The sequence below is a fragment of the Nicotiana tabacum genome, chromosome 21, assembly GCF_000715075.1.
Source record: "Nicotiana tabacum cultivar K326 chromosome 21, ASM71507v2, whole genome shotgun sequence".
Lineage (NCBI taxonomy): Eukaryota > Viridiplantae > Streptophyta > Magnoliopsida > Solanales > Solanaceae > Nicotiana > Nicotiana tabacum.
Window position 1 is genome coordinate 41,193,706 of NC_134100.1, and position 6,713 is coordinate 41,200,418.

Consider the following 6,713-nt stretch of genomic DNA (forward strand, 5'->3'; position numbering starts at 1 on the left):
AAAGTTTAAGGTCTTGTACTTGCGGATCCTTCTCTTTTATTGGGATCCAAACAACCTTCTTTATCTTCTACAATTATTTGTACTTTACGTCAATGAAGACTCATCTTCCGACTTACTTCTGAACAATATTTCTTACTAGGAAAAACTAAATTACTTACATAACCAGAAAGCTAATGTATTCACAACTATAATATACAATCTTAATAATTTAACTCTGCTCACACTACTAATCTTAGGGAAACCCCTTTTTGATAACTTTTAAAGGCTATTTTTCTGTAGCTTACTCTCTTACTGCCTAGCTAATTTTTTTTCTTCCACTATTACTGTACTTTGGGTTTAACTTAAACTCTTTGGGTTCTAACACGTGTTCGATATTTTAAACTTTTAACCATTGACTAGTGTTAACCTAGCTAAGTAAATTAACTCATAGCTCTACTAGCTCTACTGAAATTGCTAATTCACTATATCTACTAAAGTGAAGCATAAGGTTATTCATAACTTCCCTCACCAACAGACCCTACTCTACGGTGGCATACTATTTTTTTTGAACTATGTACATGGATCACACTTAGGAAAATTTCATCTGTTATAAACAAAGATGGAATATCTAACCCCCAACTTTCTATACACTTCAAAATAATATGAGATTATAAACATCCGGAGTAAATATTTAGTCATATAACCTAAGGGGGGAGTGTCATATCTTTTATCTCACAATAATAGTTGCTTCTTATAGTAACTTATTAATGTGGTACTTTCTAGTTCTGATTTGAATAAATCTGAATAACTTAAAATCATCCCCTAAAATTCAATATCGCCTTCTCTTGGTTCTCATTTTGTACTTCACATCACCTTATTTATTTTGCCCTTAGGCTCTTTTCTGTCCAAAACTATAGTGATCAATTCTATGCCCGCTGCGATTAATTCTTAACCTATTATACCGTGGGGTCTAACATCTGAACAATCATCATCCAACCTGTGTCTCCATTTCCAAGAATTAAAATAAAATTATTTTGTGAGTTAAAACATATACGGATACACTACCATACACAAACTTATCCTTCAGAGTATACCATCATCTGATAAGTCACTTCCTGCACCATCCGACTAGTCTTGGGTCATAAACTGGACCTAAAACATGCGAAGATTTTGCTATAACCAATGTTACTTACATTTTCTTTTAGCACCCATAGGCATCATTGTATACTCACAAGTCACCAGAATTTGGATACATTGAAAATTAGAAATCTGGTAACTAAATAACTGAATACTGGCATATTGAATAACCATAAACTTGCTAGCTAAAAGACTGTATAATTGGTAACTGAGGTAAACTGATAACCATAAAATATGATAATTACTTTTGTAAATTCTGATAAGGTTATGCTCTAATCTGTACTACTATCCATTGTATCTCACTTTCAATATCCTCTCAAGTCTCATTTGCTACCAACATATACTCCATAATTATACCCAAATGGGTAATCATCCTCTCTAGGACCTTGGTATTTTCTTGCATGTTGCTTGGGCATTTGATACGTCTGGAATTCGATAGGAAGAGAAGGTTACCTATTTCTCTAAGATTCATGGCGCAATCTAGAGTATAAAGAAATGAGACAATCCTGAATATCTTGGTAGTTAACCATTTATATGCATGGCTGGCACACACAAATAAAGGAAACTCCACTGGACACGGCTTCATAGACTCCCTATAATACTTAAACCTAGTGCTCTAATACCAAGCTTTTTCACGTCCCGAACCTGGGCCTAGATGTAACACGACACCCGGTGCCTGACTACATGTGACCGAGCGAACAACCTGGCTGGCTGAATCAACATGTGATATCATAACATACTGAATGCGGAAGATAAACCAACACATGCTGATACACTGAAAGTCTGAATGATATAAATCAAGTGCTAAAACACTAATATAAGTCTGAAACATATCTATAGCCAACATTGCTTAACATGAAAAGTCTGCGACTCTGTCTAACTATTACTCTACTCTATGAAGCCTCAAATGAAGTACTGAAAACTCTAACTATCTGAAAATACTGAAAAATTGTGAAGTAATGATAATTCCCCAAAATAACTAGGGCTCACCAAATAGTTGGTACGATAATCCTAGCATTCTGAATTGTCAACCTGTAGGTCGTTACCTCCATCGCAAAATGCAGGCCCCAGGCAAAAGGGACGTCAATACATTTGAATTGCACTGGTATGTAAAGAAACTAAAACAAAGAACTGTAAACGCTGAAACTAAAACTAAACTGATAACGTATAACTGAGAACTGATAACTGAACTGAACAAAGGAAGTAAGGATATGAATACTCCCTCTTCTGAATGATGAACCACCTATTTATCTAAATAAATAAATTGCCTCATGCCCAATATATGTACACAAGATGCGCCCTCGGGTCCGAGTATACGTATACATAACTACGACTTTAGGCCCAAATATGCATAAAGCATAAACTGCACCGCCAGGCCCAAATACAGGTGTTCAACATTCAGGGATTTAAAATCAAGAACTGAGAATCATACTACGATAAATGATGCTGAAATACTGAACCATACTGAGTTACATGATACTAGAATGCTGAATGGAACTAGACTGAGACATGTATTCATGAACTGATTAGAAAACTGATACTTTAATTGTTTATGACATGCTGAGTAATCTAGACTAAGATTCATGGACATCAAACACAAGTTTATATTGATTATGTACTGAGCTCACAATGTTCAGAATGAAGGTCATGAACGAGTTATGAAGCTAGAGAATAGAAGTTTTGTAATTATTTAAGGAACTAAACTTACTTATATTTCTGAGGCAATTAGTAATGTTGTAGAAGAAACGTAATGTATGGAGAATCATTAACATTCACAATCATAGAGAGATAGCCTCACATATCTTGACTCTGTCCTTTTTAAACGTATCACAATGTTTGTCACCTCTTTCAATAACAATCTATGACAATATATATCAAGAGGAGCCAATATTAGCACTAATGCTCATGTTTTAGTCACTTAGGCATTTTATCAAATACTTGGTGGGAATAAAGCTTCATAGCCCTTATTAATGGTGTTTTTACACCCAACAACTCATTCTCTTGCTCCTAGATAATTCTAAGATCTCAATTTTCTATAATCAATACCAATCACCCATAAGATAAACAATACCCTTAATCAATAATCAATAATTAACAAACCAAACCTATAACCGTTCATACTTTTCTATCAAACCCATTAACTCATATCTCATGAACTTAGAGTCTATAATCTTTAATCCAATGCTTTAATCAATTAGAGGGTGAAGATATTACCTTTTTTTTATGTCCAATCCTCTTGAATTCGAGTTCTAGGGTTTCTTTCTTAACCATGATATCTCCCATAGAATTTCTAATAGTTTTAAGTGTTTTCTCATGTTAATAAGGTATTGGAGAATTGAAATTAACTTAGAATAATTATTAGAACTTACCTTGAACGATGGAGGGACCTTAGAGGAAGTTGGGTTCTTGAGATCTTTTCTTCCTAGAGCAAATTTTTGTGTTTTGGGGTGTAGGGGACGAGGTAGGGATTTTAAAATGACATCCTGGGTGCGCTTCCATGCAGATGAAGGCCCAACTGCACACATGGATGCATATCAAAGGAAGTGGCACTTCCACAAGTGCGCTGCCGCACACGAGATAACTGGGTGCGCACTTGAACGCACAGACTGCACATTGTCCCGTAAAATACACATATAATTTTGCACAGAGATCCGTTCAGTCTCCACAATATATCATTGGAAAGTTATTTCAAAGAGATACAACTTTAATATTTTATATTTTCTCCAATTCCTAACAGATTTTCAATAACTCAGGCTGGAAGATAGACCTTCCGAAATCTTAGTCGATTCTATAGAATCGTATGCACCTCATTCTCTGTTTTGATTCCAATACAACTATTTCTATCCATACATTTCCCGGTAGGACTTCACATATTTAAAATTTCACATTAATACTCATCTAATACATTCACACCTAATCCAAATTTACGGAATGTTACAAACATACAATCATTTGGACAAACATGTATCTTGATATAATTAAGGCCAAGTTTGTTGATGGTTTTCTTGGCCTTTTCAAAAGAAACAGGATCTTGGCATCTTCAAAGGCATCTTTTAACAATTCTAGTATCATGCCCATTGCTTTAATAGTCATTCATATGTGATACAATTTGACTAGAAAAGATAATTTGGAATACTTTGTGCACCCTTCATATAATGGTAAATTTCCATCTTCAACCAGTTCATAGAACTTTGCATATTCTTCATTATAGCGATTAATGTGATCTTCATTAAATATTTTTTTCTCTATTTATAGGCTCACAAGAAACTAGGCTCCTTGGCATTGTTTTCTGTGAACCAAAATGCATCATTGATCATTATTTCCATTGGATCATGGTGCTGCAGATTTTCTTCTTTTATATGTGTGCTGTGAGAAGTTTGTGGCATAGTTGCATTTGATTCTTCACCATGAAAATACCAAACTTTAAAATTTTTAGGAAAAGGCTTACAAGACAGGTGCTCTTCAACTATATTTCTTCTCTGCCACATATTAAAACCACATTCTGGATATGGACATTTAATTACGCGCCCATCGATAGAACCATGTTCAAAAGCAAAATTCAAAAATCTTCTTAGTAAACATGCATGTTCAGGTATGTTTCTTGATTTGCTAATCCAAGACTTATCAATTGGCATATCTAGAAATAAAGGCATAAAATAACATCAAAATATCAAAACGAAAAAAGTTAGTTCATAGATTTTGAAGAATCTGTAAATGGAAACCAAAGCGAGAAATAAACAATGAAGGGAACAACTTATTCAGGGAAAAATAAAAAATACAGCATGCAAGAACTACCTAAAAGAAAGGACAAATTTACACTAATAAGTGCTATACCTATTAAATTGTTTACTAGACGTCGATCCCAGTAGCTTCATCTACATATCAAGCGCTCATATAATAATTTAGGTTAGTTTTAGACTGAACAACAACTAAAAATAACAAAATGTGCATGCAATATGAATACAATCTAAATATCAAACTAATTTAATAGAAAAATAACAAAAAATAGACTCAAAACTAATAGAAAGAAGAAATAAAACCATTAGCACAGAAATTGAGGAAAATCACTACACTCCTAAACATGCATGAACCTAGCAAATAGAAAAGAGAAATCAACAGCTAAAATAGTGAAATTGACGACTAAATCAGTGAAATCGGCTGCCAAATCGGTAAAATTGACGGCTAAACCAATGAAATCAACAGCTAAAATCAGTGATTTAAACTGATCTTTATCCAATACACACACATGCACGCCTTAAATCATTAAAATCAATGGCTAAAGCAGTGAAATTGAAAGCTAAATCAGTAAAATTGACGGCTAAAATTAGTACTTTAAATTGATCTCCATCCAATACACATATATGCACGCCTTAAGTCAGTAAAATCGGCAGCTAATATAGCATTTTGAAAGGAATTACACAAACAAATTGAAACAGAAAATAAATATTTATCAAAAAAAGGCTATATATAAATGAATTACCATGTTTAAATGAATCGAAATCTAATTTCCTTACCAAACGCTAAATGAATCCCATGACCTCAAACGATTTGGGAGAATAGCCTTTTTAGAGAGAGATAGATAGAGAGAAGGCGTATAGAGAGAGAGAGAGAGAGAGAGAGAGAAAAGAGATGTGTTTTTGATATTATAATAGCGGAAGTTCTAAATATGTCGAGGGAAAAGAATTATTTAAAACTGATAGATTTAGCGATGGTTCACTAATGGCGTTGATGTTCGGCCAAAAGTATGTATTTTTGTATATGAATCGCCTCATATTTTGCTCTATTCTGAATTTAATGTGTTATATCAATGGGTTGAGCTAATATTTGGTGTTTATATGTGTAAGAATCAATTGGGAGTGAAATGGTATGAATAAGCATGAGTTTGAGCTAAAGAAGATGAAAAATAGACAAGTACCGAATTCTAGCATCCAGGGTAGTGCATCGCGCTACCCGTGGCGCAAATTACAAACCTGAAATATTTGGCCAACAGGCTAGCGCTACCCTGGACACTAAGTGACAAGATTGTTTTCCCCCTTCGCTCGGGAAAAGGTTATCAGTCCTACACCCTCCCTCCCCCTCCCCCCCAACTCGTATAAAAAGAAGTCTAAACCTCTTTTGAAGGGAGGGACTCCACTTTGAGAGGAAAACACACACACGCAATACTCAGGAGCAAGGATTCTCAGTTTTTCTTTATTTTTCTTAGTATTTTCAACTATTCAAACACATGTGAAATTATCTAACTTTATCATGAGTGGCTAAAACCCATAAGTTCTGGGTTATGATTTAATCATGAATATTGTTGTTCGAAATTGAATTTACCTTGATCATAATTCCCTAATATATGGTTATTTCTTTAATTCTATGAATAATTGCTTAATTGTCTGGCCAACAGTTAGGTTCTATTTACTATCTATGCTATGCTTGGGAAAGCTATGTCTAGATTAGAAAAGAATTAAAGAGAGCATGATCTTAACTCTGAATGGGAGAGGGGAGGGGGGGAGGGTTGTGGTTAGGATAGGAATATAGCTAGCCACCATGCTTAATTTAATATCATAATCTTAATGCGTTTTTAATAGGTTGATTCCATAGGAATATAG